The sequence below is a fragment of the Anolis sagrei genome, chromosome 4 (assembly GCF_037176765.1).
Source record: "Anolis sagrei isolate rAnoSag1 chromosome 4, rAnoSag1.mat, whole genome shotgun sequence".
Taxonomy (NCBI): Eukaryota; Metazoa; Chordata; class Lepidosauria; order Squamata; family Dactyloidae; genus Anolis; species Anolis sagrei.
The window spans coordinates 150,486,139-150,507,918 of NC_090024.1; the positions used below are offsets into that span (position 1 = coordinate 150,486,139).

A 21,780-nucleotide genomic window follows, 5' to 3' on the forward strand; every position below is an offset into this window, starting at 1 on the left:
CAAGGACAAAGAAAAAATGGAAGAAGGAGAGCAGAACTAGGATATTTGAAAAGCATAGTGGAAATATAGAGGATGAATCAGAATTGTACTCTGAAAATGGGGACAGATGAGGGTATGCATCACTTACCAGTTCTTTCCTTCCAACACTGGTGAACTTCAAGAATAAATCTAATTATGCATGTAAGGGTGAAGGAAATCCTTCTGGCACACTTCTTGTTTTGGCTCTCAAACCACTTTTTCCAAAGTGGACTTCTTGTTAAAGAAAAAAAAAAGAAAATGAAACATCTGGGCACTCTTAACATGTTTGCTTATAGTTAGCCCTTTAAACAGGTACTCTGACAAATATTCGCGGCTCCTTTTAAATCACTATAGGACCTAAATCTCTTCAAATAATTGGAGCAGTTGGCTCACCCCCCACATATCTAATATGCTTAACTTCATTTGAGATATAAGCAGGAGGGATACGCAATAAGAAACAGATTTTTCAAATAGAGAAGGACCCTACTTTCTTCAAAGCTAAATTGCCTGTGTTGTAAATTATCCTGAATATTCTTGGAAGTTTGCCATAACCACTATAAACAAATGTTTAAGTTCATCTTCCCTTAGCCTTGGTAGCATGTCTTTCTTTCATAACTGGAGAGGAATGCTGTTCAGATAGGAAGTGTTCCCGAGTTCAGGACTTCTTATGCAATGAGTAAATGGGTCATTAGTCCAGGGATGTGCAATGAGGAATTCACAAAAGAACTTTTTTGCCTAAAACATGGAAGAGATATGTTTTTGATGTTAAACTTGTGCAATATTGTTGTTTGGTTTTAGGGAAGATCAAAACAAAACGGTTAGAAGATGGAGGAAGATAGAGAAATATTTAGAGGCATGTGTATGACATCACATGCCTCTAAATTATGGCATTAAAATGTTCAGTTGTCAAACTAGTGTGTGTTTGTTGAACATGAACTTTTGAAATGTAGAATAGGAGAAGAGATTTTAAAAGCTAAAGGGAGATAATCTGTTACTTAGCCTTTGCAGATCCAGGCAGAAAGTCTATGATTCCAATGCTACATAGACGGTGTTGCATCTTGTGCACATTCAAGACAGTTTACTTCCAAATATAAAACTGGGACTGGCCTTACCATTAGGCGGAGTGAGGAATCAGATGCTGGTGGTGCGGGGATGATGGTGACGTGCTGGAGTTAGAGCTTGCTCACAAGTATAGGGTTAAAGGTAAAGGTTTTCCCCTGACATTAAGTCCAGTCGTGTTGGTGCTTATCTCCATTTCTAAGCCGAAGAGCCAGCATTGTTCATAAACACCTCCAAGGTCTTGTGGCTGCATGGAGTGCTGAATATTACTTGATGCTCACAAGTATAGTATCAAGTTAAACATTCAAACTATTTTTGTAATGGAAGGTTGTTATGCTTTCAGAGTGGCTTATCTCTGAGTCCATGTTCCTGCTCCCTAGTAACCATGTTTGGTGTAAGATGCTTTGGTACTTGTAGTGGCAGATTGCGGATTGTGGTGAATCTACTCAGGATGTTAATTCAAACTTTAAAGGAACTCTCTGGGGCGTTGAAGCCAAATTAGGTTCAACCCCTTGGCTAGTTTCTTTAAAGTTTGGGCTGAAACCCTGACTAGATTCACTAGCTAGGAATGCTTCACTCCTAGGACTACTTCATGTATTCCTTTCATTACTCTTTTCTCTGATGGTGAAAAACGATATCCAGACATCATTAATTGAAGATGGTGATGTATTCAAGTCAGATTGGTGAATGTTTAACTTTAAACCACTAGTAGAATTGAGGCAGTTGATTTGCTTTGTGGTAGCGACATAGGAAATTAAAGTGGTTCCACTGTATCCATGGATTTAATCAACCATGTACCCATTTAAAAATACATGGAGCTTGGCAATAGTGATAGGTGCTTCAGCTTGTTCATTCTTTTGTGTGTGTGAGCACTGACACTGTTCACCATATCCTATGGATGCTGCTTGCCAACTGGTGACTGGACATGGCAATTGGTGGTGGTTCTCCCATTTGCTCACCAACAAAACAATAGTACCATCAGTGGAAGGTGAAAAGGGAGTTAAGGCCAATCCCTATGCCTCTGAAGAAGTTACTTACCATTGGCATTAATCATAGGATGGCAGGCAGCTTTTGCAGGTCAAATGAGTTGCTCTGTCCTTGGTGGCTGTGGCTTACTTTTGCCTTTATGGCTGCTCTACACTCAAGTCCCCATATTTGGTACCTGTGGAGAAGTCATGGAATCAATCCCCTGCAGATACCCTGTATCAAACCATTTGGCAATCTATCCAATCTACTTGTGACACTCATTTGCAGAACCTTTCCAATGTTTTCGGTCAGAATCCTTTCTAGACATGCTAGGAGAAGCACGTGCCTTGTACTACTGAATGCCTTCATCTTCAAATTCACTCAAACTGCTTTCTCTAGCCAAGTTTTTCAGATATGTTTTCCTTGTGTTTTTGAAAGTGTCTGCAGTAGCCTCTTGTGTGCCGTTGTCTGGGACATTTCATATCCACAATCCATTTGTTTCCTGTATCCGACCAAAAGCGGGGTCATCGTAGCCATTTGTGAAGGCCACTGAGAAAATGAGCAGGAAACTAGGAAAGGGGTTGCTGGCAACAGTGGAAAGTGTAAGCGTGTAAACAATGGGGTCAGGTCAGATTTTGCCCCCTGCTCCCTGTCCTTTTTCCTTATAGTCTAGAAACCTGAAAACAAAACAGAACAAAGGTTATGTTTACTCCATTGTACAAACTGAAGCTGAGTGCTCAAGTGTGATTCAAGGAAATGCACAATCCCATCACCCCAGTCAGGGAACAGAGTGACTTCCTTGACACTTGTGGCATTTCCTGTTGCCTGCCAATACTTTTAGCAAAGACAAAGATTGATATGTTGACCATGTCCTGCTTCCCAGATCTTGGAAGAAGAAACAGCTTTTCTGTTCTGTGTATATTTGTATGCGCCTGGTAACATTTAAAGAGATGGCTTTGCACATGCACATGGTGATCTCAAGAGCGTAGTGAAGATATTATTAAAAAATACATTCCCACAGCTGGCTCGTTAGAAGTGTGTTTTGTTTTGTTCCTTAAGCTTGTCATGTTACAAGTTCTGCAGAATTACATATGCCTTACACGCTGAGAGGGAGGGCACATGCCTTCTTGCAGCTAAGCTCTCATAGGCCTCATGCATTAAACATCTTGCCACCATTATCCCAGTTCTCATAAATATACAACATCTTGTGGTTTACATTTTTGACACTCTTTTTGAGCATGTTGCAAACAAAAATCTCTCACTTGGAGGGAGAGGACTGGCTGGTTTTATAACCATGTTTCAAGCACCAAGTTATTGAAAATTATTTTTGTCCATACAATAGAATATTATGTGAAAGTCTTTGTAAATGGTTTAAAAATGGAATTATTTCCAGAGTTGCCTGGCAAGCAAACAACTGGAAACATTGGAGGCAAGGAAACAAAAGTAATGGAGTTACAGATGGGCACTTCTGGGTCACTTATTCCTGTTTTGCTTCCAGAGGTTCCAATACTTGGTCTATTCTTAAGGCTCATTCTCACTATGGTATCATTATTTAGAAAGGGCATTCAGAATTTTTTAGGAGAATGTTGCTTGGTAAGGCAGCAGGAAAGTGGGGAGTCAGCATTACAGATGAATGGTCTCAGTCAAGGAAATCACAGTCCTAAGTTTGCAAGACTTGAAAGGGGCTGATGATAACATTGTGACTTAGAAGTCAATTTAGAGTCCTGAGCCAGAGAGTCTTAGTGTCTCATCAGACCACAAAACATAGAATTCTACTGGATCTTAAGGTTCAGAGAAGAAGCCCTGACATCAATTTCTGTCATACTAGTCTGCTTCCCCTCTCCTCCCATAAGAAAAGTTGACCCAGGTCTTCAGGGGATTCCTTTTGGGAGGCACCAGACCATGGCCAGTTCCAACACTGAGAGGATGTCTGCTGCTATTCTTTCTTGTAAGCCAAGTTCATTGTGTTTCCTCAATTTCAGCTTCAATCTTATCCAGTAAGAACCTCTTTTCCCATATCATTCTGACACCCCCTCTAATCATGAGGTATGTAGCCTGTGATAGATCTGGAAATAATAATCATCATACCTGGTTGTTGCCAATCCTTCTTTCAGATCTTGTAATTGGTGATGGCTGTGGGATCAAAAACCTCATTCCTTCAGATCATTTACCTGGAAGTAGCAAATCCCTCTTGATGACCTTCTACCTAGTTTGCTTGTATTTCACTATGGGCTCCTGGACTTGTTTGTCCTTATTTACCGAGACCTTTCTCATTATCATCAATAATCATTTCCTAAAAAAATTAACAAGTAATATTTATAATCTATGAAAAGAAAATGGTTGTGTTGCAAATCCTTGTGGCATGTCTTCTGTTGCCTCGTTCAGACCTTGCCTATGGGCAAAATACATCATACCCACCTCATACTGAATGGCTATTTGGGCCATTCAAACCACTTTAAAAAGAATGGCCTGTTTACCTCAAATTCCGGTTAAGGGTTCACACTGGAAGATTTAAGGGTGGCCCAAATCCATTGGAGGAAGGAGGCCAGGGCCAGTGAGTAGAATGATCATTTCCACCAGGATATTGCAAATTAGAGAAGGCATTTGTACCACTGAGGCAGAAAATCTAAGGGGATGCACACCTTTCCGCTTTCCTCAAAGGAAAGCAGAAACAAGACAAAACTAGGAAAACAATCCACCATTTGCTGCCCCTTTGTGATCTTTACTGCCAATGCAGGAGCTTGCAATCTCTAGATATTAGTTGTTAGTTGAGGATACTGGTAGCTGCAAGCCAACAACATTTGTAAACTACTCCGGCAGCCTGTGGAAAAGTTATAGTTTTGTGTTAAAACTCTCCACCAACTTTGCCAGCTCTTGAATTCTGAGAGTTTTGATACCACAATGCAACTTTTACAAGCTCTATAAATGGAGTGATAAACAGAATGTGGAAAAGAATGACAACAAATATATAAATGTTATGTGTCATCAGCTTCTACAGAAACACAAAGCAGGTGACATCCATGCGCTTTTGGAAATGTTTAGGTCAGTTAACTCCAAACTGGTCTCAATTGCTCTGTTGGAGATTCTAGTAGTTGAGTCCCAAACACCTAGAAAACCAGTTTGGAAAGCTCGGACTCTTGTTTCGGATCTAAAATCCAACAAGCTAGCAGAGAAGTTGGTTGAAGGAGCCAAATTTCCTTCAGACAAGGAAGTCTGGTTGGGGAGGACAGGCTGCTGTGATTCCTATTCTTGCTTCTCCTTTGCTCTTCCTCCTCCTACCTCCTCCTCCACCACCGCTGGGTGGTTTCTTTCTCTGTCATCCATCCATGTGACCAGCTGCCTTTGTTGGACCCATTTCCTTTCCCTTTGCAGTTTGATCTATGCCTTTTCTTTTCCTCCTTTGATAGAAGCCACTACTGCTCCTCTTACTCTGTAGGGAGTGGGGACAGGAAGCATTTTGTGAACCCAACATTGAGCTAAAGAGACCCCATTGTAGAGTGGATCCAGGGCTCACAAAGTCAAAGCCTTGGGACTTTTTGATTCACAGGAACTGCAACATCATCTGCTACCACTTGCACTATTGTTCCAGAACACTGGAACAATAGTGCTGAGTTTAGCACTATCTTCACAGTAGTTGGAGGAGAAGATGATTTCCCCAGCAACATCCGAGTATAATGAACTATCCCAATTAGAATTAGAATTATTTGAATTTGCCTTGGAATTTAAAGTTCCGGTCAATTAGTGGGAAGTTTTAGGTTTAAAGGCCTCATTTTCGCAACAAGTGTTGTATAACACTTTTAAAATAATTATTCAACTTTTCAGTAGCCGCAAAAGCATCACGATGTGAGGAGATTAGCACTGCAGAAACTAAATAAAATTTAGCATGGAGGTCTTTGAAGATGAAAGCTGCCTTCAAACGTTTTTCATAGATGTATTTCTAAATCTTTCCTAATTACAGACAGGCAGCTGTAAAAGTTAAAATGCCTGAAGCATTACACACTCAACTTACAACAAAAACAGAGAAGGGATAAAATCAACCTCATGTGGACAGTCTTAAAGAAAATCATGTGTAGGTATGGAAATTGGAATTCTCCTTAATTTAGCTGCTATGGTTTGCAAAGTTATCTTTACAGTGAAAATGCCATTCTAGACATTGTTGACTGCAGCTCCCGGCAGCCCCAGACAGTATTGCTATGATGAGGAAGGCTGGGCATTGCGGTTGATCTGGAGATTCACATCATTCTTTTTGTATCTTGATCTGGAGAATCTAGATATAATTTATCTTAGATTCAGTTGCAGAAAGAACTATAGGATAACCTTAATGTTCTTGTCAGAAGTGGGGTTCAGATTTCCCACTGTGTAAAGAAGGATGTCATGCTCAGAAGTTAGAAACGTTAGTGCAGAGACTACACTTTCCAGAATCCAACAGACAGCATGGGTAGTGTGTTAGGTTTTGGAATGGAATTCTAGCTGCATCAAGCACTGAAAGAACACCAAAGTGAAGCTTGCATAAGACTCTCCCCAAATCCACATCTTGGTTCATTGTTTTCCATCTCCAAAGAATAGCCACCAAGAGGTAGCTGAAACTGAAAGTATGTTATTCAACTATTCATTAAGTGACTAATTGATCTGATTTCATTGCATTAATGCAGATTGAGCATCTTTTATCTGAAATGCTTGAGACCAGAGTGTTTTGGATTTTTAAGGGTTTTGGAATACTTCTGTTTGCAGACATGTGAATCATGGAGATGGAACCTATGTCTAAACACAAAACACATTTATGTTTCCTATACACCTTATACACAGAGCCTAAAGGTAATCTTATACATAATATTTTGATACATTGGTGCACGAAACAAGGTATGTGTATATTGAACCATCAGAAAGCAAAGCTATCAGTATCTCAACCACCCATGTGGAGAGTTTGGGAGGTTTGGAGTATTTCAGATTTCATAACTCTGGATCAGGGATATCATACTTTTTCATCATATGAGACACAGAGCTTTTAATAGTGCGTTTTTAAAACAAAATAAAAACAAGAGTCATGTAGTACAAAAGTTTTAAAAATCCTTAAACCATCCAATTAAAACATTAATATAAAAAGTTACAAGCACAGTAAATAAAATTGCATATAAAAACCAGTACATTCTTTCTTCCCAATCCTTTAAAGCAGTGTTTTTCAAACTCTGCTTCTCCAGGTGTTTTGGACTTCAGCTCCCAGAAATCCTAGCCAGCTTACCAGCAGTTAGGAATTGTGGGAGCTGAAGTCCAAGACATCTGGAGGAGCACAGTTTGAAAAACTCAGCTTTAAAGACAGAAGGACTCTTTAAGGTAGTTTCCTGTCAGTAAAAGAGACCAGAGAAGATGCTAACCAAGCTTAGAACCCACCGAAGAGAGCTTCATAGCATAGATCAGAGTTTCTCAAACTGTTCCACAAACTGTAAGCTGGCTAGAATTTCTGGGAGCTGAAGTCCAAAACACCTGAAGAAGCAGAGTTTGAAAAACACTGGCATAGACGCAGCTGCTGAGGTGCTGCTCTCCCCTGTTCTCACATGTCAGGCCTGGGGCCCCATCTAAATTACCATATAATGCAGTTAAATGGGTTCTGAAACTGCTTTATATGACAGTGTAATTGGGGGCCTGGTAGCATGTTAACACGAAGACAAAGCCCTCTTCTAAAGACAGCAAGACTTGAGCAAGTTCATATGGGGAGATTTTGGCTTTCAGATAGTCTGGATCTAAGCCATATAGGATTTTATAGATCATAATCAGCATGTTGAATTCTGCCTAAAAATGGACTAACAGCCATAGTTTTGTTTTTGTTTTGTTTTTGGGTTTATTAAATAAGAGGCAATAGAATTCCTCTTGGGACAGGAGCCAATACAACAATACAGCTGCCCATATGTATATATGATTTCTGCATCCACAGAACCCACCATCTACACAGTGTTTCTCAACATGTGGGTCCCCAGATGTTTTGTCCTTCGGCTCCCAGAAATCCTAACAGTTGGTAAACTGACTGGCATTTCTGGGAGTTGTAGGCCAAAACACCTGGGGACCCACAGGTTGAGAACCACTGATCTACAACATTAATTTAAAAAATACAGAAAGTAAAGCCTGCTTTCCCATCCTATACAAAGTACATCATTTGACCTTGACAGTAAACATCCATGCATTTTGGAATCCACAGGGGCAGGGAGATTGGAATGAAACTCTAGAAGATACTAAGAGCCCACTGTACAGAAAAGAGGCAATTGGGTTGAACAGAAATGTGTTATAGCATCTCAGCAAGTACCTTTCTTCTTTTATAGCAAGGGCAGGTGGCAATGTGACAATTAGGGGTTTCTCGTATCCCCCATTAGATTTTTATTTTAGAAATTGGACTAATTTTTAGATCAAAAACACCCCCAAAACATCCAAATAAGACAATTAAGGGCCTTTTTGCCTTTCTAATCCCAACCTCAATCATAGAAAAAACCTTAACGTCCAGCCCTTTTTTTTCTGCCAAATTCCAACTGGAACCAACATAGCAGTGTCCTGTCATGGTGAAAATGATCCATCTTGGAGGGAGGTCTCTCCTTCACAATCTTCTCCCATTGCATTACAATGGTGAAAGAGTGGTTTCCTCATGCCATGCCACCTTAAGAACATTACATAGAAGAAAGGTTTCTGAGCCCCTGGAGTCCTTTACTTATTTCTGTCTAGTGGGAACAACGAGCCAGAAAAGTCTTTGCCAGAAAAAAAAATCTCAAAATCAATTTTGGAAGAAAAAAGTAGACCAGAGACCTGGATTTTAAGAAATAGCACAATTGGTACCAGAAGAGAACAATAGCGGTTGATGGTACAATACATTTTTGTCAAACAGAAAAATGTAGATCAGTTGATAAGTTGTTTCCAGCATAAAACTTTGCCTGCATGTTGTGGGCCAATAATTATTTGATGGTTGCACTGTGTCGAGGAACATGAATAGCTAGGAGCTATTTCTTTTTGTTCTCCAATGGGACAATTTTGTTTGTTTTGTTGTTTTTGTTACGTAGAGTTAGGATGCTAACAGCCCCATAGGAATTCCTGGGTACTGTCTGACTGTTGTTTACAGTTGTGTGGTGATTCTGTAACAAATACGTAAGACAAAGAGGAGAATAGTCCAGACACATTTCTATGATGTCTGCTATTGATCGCTCTCCCTCTGCTGGGACTATTTTAAGGAGATTCTGCTTATTAGAAGGAAAATCCTTTAAGGACAAGCTGTCATAACAATACCCACCTGTTTTCCATTTGAGATTTGATACTTTCTATAATCTTCTGCATCTATCAATTGTCCTACTTTAAATGGATTTGATTAGAGTAGCAACCTTGATTCCATTGTGTGCCTTCATGTTGCCTGACGATTTATAACAACCCCATGAATTCCATACAGTTTTATTAGCAAAGAATACTCATAGGTGATTTGCTACTTCCTTCTTCTGAAATATAACCTACAGCACTTGGTATTCATTGGTCATCTCCGATCAAAGTATTAATCAGGGCTATCTCTGCTTAGCTTCCAAGATCAGACAGGATCTGGTGCCTTTAAAGTACTTAGGCAGTTGGCTAAATTACAGCTGAATAATACTCTATTGCTTACCAACAACCCAGACTTGACAACTACTCACTAACAGGCCATGCAACATGGATACAAGCACTAATGATAGCAAATTCTGCAGTGTATCCGCGTTCCTGTGCTACCACCATATCCTCTCTGGAAACACCATTCCAAGATCTAATTGTGACAACATCACTCCATTGACTTGCATTCAAACAAACAGACCAGTATATACAACCTGATAACAGAAATACCAATATTCAAAAAACCTGTAATACAATGTCCTTTAAGAAGACATTGTCATGGACCTTACAATGGCCATTGTGGCACAAAGAAAATCAAAGGGAGATTAAAGCAAGAGACTGTTGAGTTCCAATTCTTTAAGAAGCTTTCATCTGTCTCCAGAGACTTGAATCAGAGTAGCCATGTTAATTGGCTTAATTAACTCCAGGATGTTGGCCCACCATACTGTTTGCTGCCAATAATGCAGAGTTAATTATGTAATTCTCGCTATCAAGACTTTCTGCATTTGATTTCCATTATTTGTGCAGTTCCCACGACCAAGCCATCTGTGTTGTACATACCCCACATTCAAAAATCTGATGCTGTGTGATGTCTGTCAATTTCAGGCAACATTAGACTTGCCTCCTAGCAATTTAAAATGTTCACTAAAAACGAATACATGGGTTTAAGGAGGTGGATATGCCATGGTTTTCTCACACACCATTGTAATAGCTCTAAAATCAATTAGTTTGCCTGGAAATATTTTTTTAGCAAGTATGACTAGCCAATATAGTATGATTCCCATATCTGTAGGGGATATTTTCCCATATCATGTGTGGGAAAATCTCAGATAATAGTGAACCCTATTGAAATGAAGGACTTATGCTTCAAGAATACCACAGAGTCCTGCTAGAGGACCTAGAAAATGTATGTATTTTATTTCAATCTGTTGTAATTGTTGGCCTTGGCCTCATGTTAGTCGCACTGAGTCCCCTTTGGAGAGATGGTGGCAGGTTATAAATACAGATGAAGATGGTGATGACGACGACAACTAGAAAATGCTTAGAAAATATATATTTTGTCAAACATGGATAACTGAAATTGTGGATACATGGGGTGTGTTGACAGCCAAGATGGAAGACTAGCATAATTGCATACCCATATAGCCTCAACCCAGTTCTGTGTTGGTGGACAATGAAGCTATGGAATCATTGCTATTCCAAGCAGACTGTGAGAAGAATGAACCCAAATGTCAAGAAATTGACAGTTCTTCTGAATTGCAAAACATTACATTCAAAACTGAATGCTAAAATATAATCACTATGAATTCTTCACCTTGGATTTCAAAAACATGAGGCCCAGGTGACTCTTGCTGTTCCCAAATTTTCTTTTGGTGGATCTTGTAAAAGAGTTTCTGATCTCGTTCAGAATCACAGCTAATCTTTATTCTGTTAATACTGTTAGCTGTGAGAATTGTGATTCAGTTAATGGAGTCAGACACTATTGCCTTGATTAGCGATTTTTCTATACTTGTATATTAAAAGAAGTCTTCTGTAGTCCTTTTTACCCAATGAGTAATTCTTGCCTGAACAGAAAATCCTGTCTTTTTATGTGGCCTCTTGATCTTATTTATCCTGGACTGGGGTTGCTTCTGGGTTATTTTCTAAGCCAGTTCAAAATTACTAGTCATTGAATTTGGATCCCTCTTCTGGTTTAACCACCAAACCTTTCAGAGGAAGTTGTACATGGGCCAGAAGTCTATTTGTTTAGAGCTGTATGTCCAACAGAAACATGAAGATAATCTCAGTTTACTCTTAAAGAGATAAGGACCAATTATTTTCAAGCAAAGTAGGCTTTAGCTACAGCTGTTGCCTTCTTTTAACATAGACATTCAAATATATACAAAACAGGGATACTTGGGAAAGCAGGAATGATGTACGCAGCTCTGAGATTTGACCAAAGCAGAAAGAGAATCCCAGGGTAAATTTGAAAAATAAAATTGTTTAACAGTTACTGGTTGGCTGTAAAGAAAATGTAGCTGTCACTGAAGTAGGAGGAAACTTGCATTGGTATGTAGTGAAACTGATTGACAATGATAATAGGGAGTGATATATTCATAGCCAATCTGAGATCTAAGTATAGTATAGTTTGCACAGGTTCAAAATCCTGGAATTCCAAAATCCCAAATGCAGTACTTCAAAATCGTTCACTTGAGTAGCTAAAACAGTGACATCTTGGCTTTCTAGTGGTTCAGTGTACAGAAACTTTGTGTGCATTTAAATTATTGTATAAAATTACTTTCAGGCTATGTGTATAAGGATAATATGAAACATAAATGAATTTTGTGTTTAGACTTAGGTCCCATCTCCAAGATTATGTATGTATGTCAAATGCAGATATTCCAAAACCTAAGTGAAATCAGAAATCCAAAACACTTCTGGTCCCAGGCATCTCGAGTAAGTGACACTCAGCTTGTACCAGGACATACCACTGCTCATACTGGAAGAGAAAAGAGAAAATCTGAAAGTTTCCAGTTTTTCATTTTGTATATACCAGTGTTTAACTATGTGGGTCTGATCCCAAATGTGGTTCGTTTTGCTCAATGTTGGGGTTGTGAAAAATTTGGTAATAGTAAAAGTTTTCTGAACATTACCTAGTAGGAGTTTTAGGCATTTACACAAATCTGTTATGCAGTGTTTAAAGTGGACTATGCAGATGATGCTTCAGTTGTACTTCATAAAAAGGAAAATCGAGACAGTTTAGCAAGCCTTGCCAATGCTGATTTGCTACCAGTGAATGTTTGTGAAATATATGTGTGTGTGTGTGTGTGTGTGTGTGTGTATGTGTATGTATATGTATATGTAACACATCCCATCAACAAGGTGAAGTATCATAGCGATGAAGATGGAGAATAGAGTTGGGGCAATAACAGGGATGTGTTATTGCCCCAACTCTATTCTCCATCTTCATCGCTATGATACTTCACCTTGTTGATGGGAAGCTTCCCACCGGAGTGGAAATCATCTATCGGACAGATGGCAAGCTGTTTAACCTCAGCAGACTGAAAGCCAAAACCAAGGTTACAACAACATCTGTTATAGAACTCCAGTATGCTGATGACAACGTCGTCTGTGCGCATTCAGAAGAAGATCTACAAGCCACTCTAAACACCTTTGCAGAAGCATACGAGAAGCTGGGCTTGTCATTGAACATTGAAAAAACCAAGGCGCTTTTCCAGCAGTCACCAGCCATCCCCTCTCCAATGCCAGTGATACAGCTTAATGGTGTAACATTAGAAAATGTTGATCATTTCCGCTACCTTGGCAGTCACCTCTCCACCAAAGTCAACATTGACACCGAAATACAACACCGCCTGAGCTCTGCAAGCGCAGCATTTTTCCGAATGAAGCAGAGAGTGTTTGAGGACCAGGACATCCGTAGGGATACCAAGGTGCTTGTTTATAAAGCTATTGTCCTCCCAACCCTGCTCTATGCCTGTGAGACGTGGACTGTCTACAGACGTCACATGCAACTCCTGGAACGATTCCATCAGCGCTGCCTCCGGAAAATCCTGCAAATCTCTTGGGAAGACAAGCGGACAAACGTCAGCGTGCTGGAAGAAGCAAAGACCACCATCATTGAAGCGATGGTCCTCCGCCACCAACTCCGCTGGACCGGCCATGTTGTCCGGATGCCCGACCACCATCTCCCAAAGCAGCTGCTCTACTCCGAACTCAAGAACGGAAAACGGAATGCTGGAGAACAGGAAAAGAGATTTAAAGATGGGCTCAAAGCCAACCTTAAAAACTCTGGCATAGACACTGAGAACTGGGAAGCCCTGGCCCTTGACCGCTCCAGCTGGAGGTCAGCTGTGACCAGCAGTGCTGCAGAATTTGAGGAGGCACGAGTGGAGAGTGAAGAAGAGAAACGTGCCAAGAGGAAGGCGTGTCAAGCCAACCCTGGCCGAGACCGCCTTCCACCTGGAAACCAACGCCCTCACTGCGGAAGAAGATGCAGAGCAAGAATAGGCTCCACAGCCACATGCGGACCCACAAGAATATTGGAAGACAATCATCCTCGGAAAGCGAGGGATCGCCTAAGGATATGTATATGTGTGTATATATAATGCTCTGTTTGTTTTGAGTGACATCATAACTCAAAATCTGCTGGACGAATTGCCACCAAATTTGGCCACAAGACACCTACTAACCCAAGGAGTGACCATCACTAAAAAAATTGATTTTGTCATTTGGGAGTTGTAGTTGCTGGGATTTATAGTTCATCTGCATACAATCAAAGAGCATTCTGAACCCCATCTATGAGAGAATTGGGCCAAGCTTCCCACACAGAACCACCATGACCAACAGAAAATGCTGTGCTTTCTGGCGGTCTTGGGCAACCCTTCTGATACCCCCTTGCAACCACCCACAGAGGTCCCAACCCCCAGGTTGAGAAATGCTGCCTTAAGGCCATCCGGTCCAACTCCCTTCACCAGGGCAAGAAAATATAATCAAAGCCCTCCTAACAAATAGCCATCCAGTCATAGATATAGATAGATATATATGATTCACACACACACACACACACACACACACACACACATATGACAGATATAGTGTCATAGATTTGAAAAAGACCTCTAAAGAATGAAAATTATATGTCGCATGTTTCAGAGTGGGTAAACCAGACAATCTCTACATCAACACTGACAAAGAAACAACAAGAAATACTGTTTGCCCACAAGTATAAAGAAATTACATATATTAGAAACCAACACTTTCTCATTACTGTATTTTCCAGATCACCAGACTAGGCCAAAACAACGCATATCAAAATTTCTCAGGCAAAGGAAAAAGGAAAACTGCACAAAAATTAAATAAAAAAAAAATTCTCAGGCAAAAAGGGTCCCACGTAGAAAAATCTAAGAAGCCTTGGTATACAATGAAGTTAATTAACAAGCCATGGTATCAAAACAGGATCAAAACAGGAAGTTTTAATTTAAACAAATCAAGAGCAGTCACTCTAAAACATCATTTAAAATAGAGAGGGAAATAGAAAGCCTTTGTTATGAGAAGGTTAGAAACAACCTATGAGTACAGAGCAGGCATGTAGCCGGGGGGGGGGGGGGGGGGCTCGGCGGGCTTCAGCCCGCCCCCGAAATTCTCATGGTGGTTCGTGAAAAGGCCTTACTGGTGCATTATTTAAACTGTTATGTTTATTAATATCATGATTTGATCACCATTCTCAATATATCCCATATGTATGGGGGTATTGGGGTAATGATACAAAAGGTTTGCTAGGCTAGACCCTCTTTCACTCAGACTCAGCCCCCCCCCCGAAACTCAGCCCTCCCCGAAACCCCCCCTGAAATTTTTTTAGCCCTCCCCCCCCCCCCCCGAAACGAAATCCTGGCTACGGCCCTGGTACAGAGGCTTGTGTACTCCATACTCTACTCCCTTCAAGGAAGAAGAAATTGGAGACAGCTGCTTCTGTATACTGGCAAGCTATGGCATGTTGTTGCATGCATATGTAGCTCATAACAGTTTGCCTGTAACTGGTAAACTGGTATTCAACTGGGAAAACTGGTATCAAACATTAAATTGGGATCCTTAATTGTGGAGAAGCTATAGAAACAGATGTACATTTTTGGATAAAATGGCTAAGATACAATTGGCATCAGAATTACATCTCTGGATAACTCAGGGTTCAGTTTCTCATTTTAGAATGGATACTGATAGAATTCCATAGAAATGCTACATCATCACACAGGTTTTTCTCTTGCTATTCATGCTATATATCTCCTCACCCTTAGTACTTAAATATGGACATAACTACCAGAGTCCAGTGTAAAAGCTCAAATGCTTTCAGTCCCGTGTGACTCATATACTTGTTTTTTTATTGGCTGTATACGGACGGGGGAAGGACTTTATTTCACAATTCCAGCACAACTTTTCATTCTAAATTTGACATTTCCTGTACTTGACTGAGGTTTTTATCCTTCTGAAACACACCTGTAAAGTAATCTATCCCTCTCATACCCAGCTGGAGAAATACACAATCTGTGGACTGAATTGACCTTTTCATTTTACAGAAATGCAGATTATTCCATGAAATTGTAAGTTAAAAACACTTTCCTATAATTAGTCCAAGACAAAAGCTCCCGTTAAGTGGCCTGTCAAGGTGCATTAGTTAGAACAAGTGGAAATGGATACAGCTTTTTTCATTTTTAATGGACTAAAGCAGCACGCTTTTATACACGTATCTGGCAGTACATTACATTGACCTTGGTGTGTCTTACTTCCAAGTAGAAATTTATCCGATTAGTCTTGATTGGCATAATTTATTAGCAGTGCTGATAAATGTTCCTTTTAATTTCTGTATATTTGTGGCCAAACTTATACTTCAAATTTGTCGGAGTTGCTTCTATACCTGAAAGAAGGCCAACCACCCGCAATCTGTACTAATGCTGTCAGTATTTAGGATTAAAACTGGTTTAGAAAATAGCCAGGATCTTCTAGCAATCCTAAACCATGGCTGAAGATGCTGACTTGTCTCAGTCATGTGATTATAGTTTTCTGATTTGGATGGTACAAGAAATTATGTCCAACCTGAAACTTCACTACTGCCTTCAGACAGGCTGTGAAGGGTATAATGAAGTAGATCCAATGAAGGCTGTAATGTTTGCTGATTAGTAAACAAGATACAACTAAGGACTCTGCTACATGGCCATGTAATCCAAATTATCAAATCAGATAATCCACATTATCCGCTTTGAACTGGATTATATTAGTCTACACTGCTGTATAATCCGGTTCAAAGCAGATAATTTGGATTGTATATGTAGAAGGGGCCTAGGTGAACATGACCAATGGCTTCACAGGGTTTGTACTAGCTTGCCACAAAATAGCCATGCTGGATTGAACAAAAGGCCCGTGTAATTCAGTGTTATATATTTCCACAACGATAAACCAGTTTCATATGGGAAGCCTACAGCAAGTACCGGTTTTCTGAGGCATGACACATCTTTTCCAGTTTTGTAGTATATTTTTTGGAGATAAGAAGTGCACACAGTATTCCAAGTGTAATCAGTCCAGAAATGTATATAGAGGCAGTTTGATAGTGGCAGTTTTAATTTTATTATCTTTTCTAATTATATTGACATCATTTCTTTTGACCAGCCACTCACTTGCTCAACATTTTAATCAAGCTATCCAGGATCTTTTTTCTTTCAGCTCAGATTCCATCAGTATGTGAAGATAGTATTATACATACACTCACAACAGGTTCATCATTTTACAGTTACTTACATTGAACACCATTTGCCACTTTAATGCCCATTTCCCAGTGTGATAAGAGACACTTTGCTGTCCCCTTTGCTTGTCACTATCCAAAATAATTGGCCACCTACCTTCCTGTTCACTCCTTAGCCTCAAATCTGCTGCACCCTTTTGTACTGTGTATTGTTTGTAGCACATCTGATCTGAAAGGATGGATACAAGATTGGATTCATGCACAAAATGTGTTTGCTAAAATCATTTTATAATAACCTCCGTGCCATCATGAAAACTTTGCTGACAGTGGAACAAACTTTTCTCCAATGTTTACGGAATTTTTCATTTCTTTTTTTTTTTTTGACCGGGAAAAACTGTCTGAGTTTTTGTCTCTCAAAACATACCTGTTTACAGAGACATTTCTGTTTTCCAGTGAAAGGGAACTGTATTCCTGTCCTGGCAAATCTAGTTTTAAGAGTGCTCAAGCCGAGTTCCTTTTTCCCACATAAACAACACTGGTGTCTGGCAGCTCTGAAGTCCCAGATGTGATGACCATCTTACTTTTTTTATGTTCACAAGGACCCAGACACCTTGCAAGTGATGGCAGGACATGCACTGGGCATGACAGCCGAAGAAATTCAAAAGCTCAATTGTTCATATTAGAGTTGACATCTTTTGGCAGATAGTATTGCATCAGCCAACGAGTTGCTCCTTAAGCTTTTGTCACTATGCATAGCCTTAAGGCAGTAAGTTAAGTAGCACCTGGTTATGGTGCTGTCTTGCTCAGGGAAATATAATGATCCATGCTGTGGTGTTTTTATTTATTTATATTTATTTACGGTGTTTATATTCCGCCCTTTTCACCCTGCAGGGGGACTCAGTGCAGATTACAATGCACATATGCATGGCAAACATTCAATGCCATAGACATACAACATATATAGACAGACACAGAGGCAATTTAACATTCCAGCTTTCTGGCTTCATGAGAGTATGCTAGATTCCGGCCACAGGGGGAGCTGTTGCTTCACCGTCCACTTGTGATAGTGAGTTAATTCTGGAGTACTTCCTCATTCTTATTCATGCTGCTGGAAGGTTTTATGGTGTCGTAAATTAGTTAAATTAGCCTCCCCGCCTAAGTAGAACCTAAATTTCCTACTTGACGTATGCATCTGTCTTTTGGGCTGCATAGGACAACAGCAAGCTAGACTATTAATGGTTGGGAGCCCACTCCAACCTGGGCTGGCTTCGAACTCATGACCTCTTGGTCAGTAGTGATATAATGCAGCTGGCTACTAACTAGCTGTGCCAGAGTCTGGTGTTTTTACATGAGTAGCTAAATATTTGCATTGGTAACAGTTTAATTGGCAAATGATAAACAGGGAATAATTGCAATTAGGTCTTCAGAGTTCTTATGAGACAAAATCATTGGAACAGTCAAAACCAACTAGACCTTGACATTCATTTCTTTAACCTAGTGCTTGAAATGAATGCTGCAGGGAGTTCCCAATTTTCCAAGGTCACCCAGTGGTTTCTATAGCTGAACAGGGATTCAAAGCCTGGTCTCCAGAGTCAAAGCCCAATGGTGGCTCTCACCAAACACACCTTGATAGCTCTCACTAAACTGAGTACAGCTATTTAATTTTTAAGACTTTGGTATAGAAAAGCAGGACAGAAATTCTTTTGAAAAAACAAAGAGACAGAACTGGGTGCAATTCTAATTCTCTTTTCTATTTTCTCTCCTCCCCTCCCCAAAATAATTTCTAATCTGTCTTTCTGTACCAAAGTCTGCTCATCATTCCATTCCCAGATGAGTTAATTCAGTCAACAGGATCAGGTGGTAATGCATTTCCTAGACTGACACACTTCAGGCAGCCGATCAGGCATGACACTTGCACATCTCATCGGCTCTCTTTCAACAGCAGAGTGAAAAGCTACACACTGTCAGGCAATAAAAAACTGCAACTCAAGGATGGTTAATTGCTGCATATTTCCACATTAGTCCTTCACTTTTGCTCCTATTACTCGACCAAGAAATGTAGCGTTAATCTTTAAACTTTCAGGTTTTGTAGCAAATGCTTTACAAAAATAAAATGGCCTGGCCTCATGCTGTAGCTCTGTAAAGAGCCGTCTCTGATCTCTGTGGGGTAGTTGGCATAAGTTGGCCTTGTGTCTTGAAATAGAATTAAAACAAGCAAATGGGTTCCATTTAATGGATAACAGGCAGCCTTTTCCCTCCCAAGGATGCTTTTGATTGTGCAAGAATCTTATTGACCTTTGTGTGTGGCAGTGAGCCGTAACATATGGATTCCCATTCCTCCATTCCCTCGTTTTGGTTTTTATATGATGTTTTTGTAAGCTAAGGGGTTTTGCAACTGATTGTGTTACACTTTCAAAGACTTAAGTCTTAAGTTTTAAGACTTACAAGCAATGATTCTCTAAATCTAAATGCCATTTACAAACTTGGCAGTTGTTCAGAACAGGTGTTCATAGAAAAGCAGGATGGTTGTCCTATCTATACACAGCTGCTTACCTATGCATCCTGTGCTTTCTGTATCTTGCTATAGTCTTCTCTCCCTGCTTAGATGGAAATCTTGTGGTGTGTGTGCCTTCAGATTTCCTGCCCTCTTATGGTAACCCCATGAATTTTAAAAGGTTTTCCTAAGCAAGAACCTCTGAAATATAGGTATTTGTTAGCAGTCTCCCATCCAAATACTAAACAGGATTGATCCTCCTTACCTTCCATGATCAGCTAGGATCCAGTGCTTTTAGGATACGTAGGCCTATTCTGAAAATCTGGTACCAAGTAGCAGTAGCTACAGTCATGTGAGTAATTTATATTTTTCCCTTTGCAAAATGTGCTCTAACATTTTAAAAGGAGTATGCATAAAATATTTTACATCTTACTTAGTTTGGTGTTTTAAAACAGTTTTAATTGTATTTAGATATGCAATATTGTGTATTCATTGGAACCATTGTAATCCACCTTGCATCCCAGTGCACACATACATGTATACATATACATATACATAAATACATACACACACAGTGTTACTTCAAGTGTAAGACTTTCTGTGGAATTGACTGCTGCATTGGAATATACATGGCACGTATGGATCATCTTCACTGCCCCCCCCCCCAATCCCCCAACCCCCGGCCCAAAGATACAAATCTACACATTTTATGTTTCAGTTCTGGTACATGTATGCAATTTTTAAAAAAATACTACAATTTCAATTTCATCAGTGGGAAGTTGAGTTGTTTCCCATCCAAATCACTCAAAAGTTCTTCCAATTTAACTCCACCGAAGTGTTATTTTTGAATAGTTTTCTTTAGTCAATTTTCCCCAGTTAGCTTCCTTCATGTGATACACTGAATTATGATTAGATTTTTAGGTGAGAAGGTAGAAAGGTAGAAGGCAAAGCTTTTCATTCCATTTGGAGTTGGATTAAAAGGCATAGCTGTATATCAGAATGCGAATAGCATCATTGAGTCTGAGGCGGGATCTACACTTCCCTAAAATCCTGTTTCAGAATATGGATTAACTGCATTGATCTAGATTATAGGTCAGTGTAGACTGATACAATCCAGTTCAATGTAGTTAATCCACATTCTGAAACTGGATTATAGCACAGTGAAGATCCAGCCTTAGAGAAAGAAGTTTACAACAAAAGTTTTCATAGACTGGGTCTGAAGTTGTAGTGTGTCTGTGTCTTCATGAGGCTCTAGAGTTTGGAAATTTCTTTGGACTAATACCTACAATCCTACAGCTCTGTTAGATGTTTATACCGTCCAGGCCCGTAGCCAGGATTTTGTTTTGGGGGGGGGGGGGGCAGAATTTTTTTCAGGGGGTGTTTCGAGGGGGGGGGGGTGAGTCTGAGTGAAAGAGGGTCTACCCTAGCAAACCTTTTGTATCATTACCCCAATACCCCCATGTATATGGGATATATTTTGTATGGTGATCAGATCATGATATGAATAAACATAACAGTTTAAATAATGCACCAGTAAGGCCTTTTCGTGAGCCACCATGAGAATTTCAGGGGGGGGGGGGGCTGAAGCCCTTCAAGCCCCCCCCCCCCCCCCCCCGGCTACATGCCTGATACCGTCCCTACTATTTTTTTTACCAGAGATACTATAAACTAGTTTGAGATCTGTTGTCTCCTAGGTTTATAACTGGAGCATCCAATGCCACCACTAAAAAAAAAAAACATCCAATAGAAGCACCATCTATACCAAAGTCACAGCACTGTCTGAGTGGCGGACGTTCTCTGTACTGACAAGTCAGCTATCACAGACATGCACAGCATGTCCCTTCACAATCTTTATACAGGACAGATCTGGATCCTGGACAGAATCTTAAAATAGCTGACTTTCTCAAACAACAAAGGACACATGGTTCTCTTGCCTGGGACTGATACTGTAGTTGTCTAAATCCCATTGCTAGTCCTACCTAGAGATGAAAAGGCTTTTTTTTGGGGGGGGGGGGGAGGCAGAAAAAATGGAGTAAAAATAGTTTCCCCACCATTTCCCCCATTTTAGTCCAATGCCATTTTATTCTGGAAAAATTGAAAAATGTGTAGAATATGTTCTTTTCCAGTGATAAATAATATATCTATAACATGGTATTCAAATTATATAACATGAAGACCTTAATGAAAGATTTCTGAGACTTTTTGTTTCTACACATTGTCTCCCATTTAACCATAGTTTTCTGTAAAAAAATGGCTTTGGAAAAATGGATAAAACTCTGTTATTTTCCATTTTTCTATTTTTTTTTAACCAGGCTTCCCATCTCTAGCCCCAACAAAAGCAAACTCCATTAAATCAATGGGATTTCTAAAAGTTTTGATTTGCTATTCAAAAGTTCATCTTGTGGGT

At 39.9% G+C, this 21,780-nt stretch overlaps 1 protein-coding gene across 2 annotated transcripts in view; it reads left to right on the top strand.

Annotated features, from left to right (window-relative positions):
• TGFBR3 (transforming growth factor beta receptor 3) overlaps positions 1 to 21,780 on the top strand; it is a 192,106-nt gene that overhangs the window by 72,650 nt on the left and 97,676 nt on the right. The gene's annotated exons all lie outside the window — the stretch shown is intronic.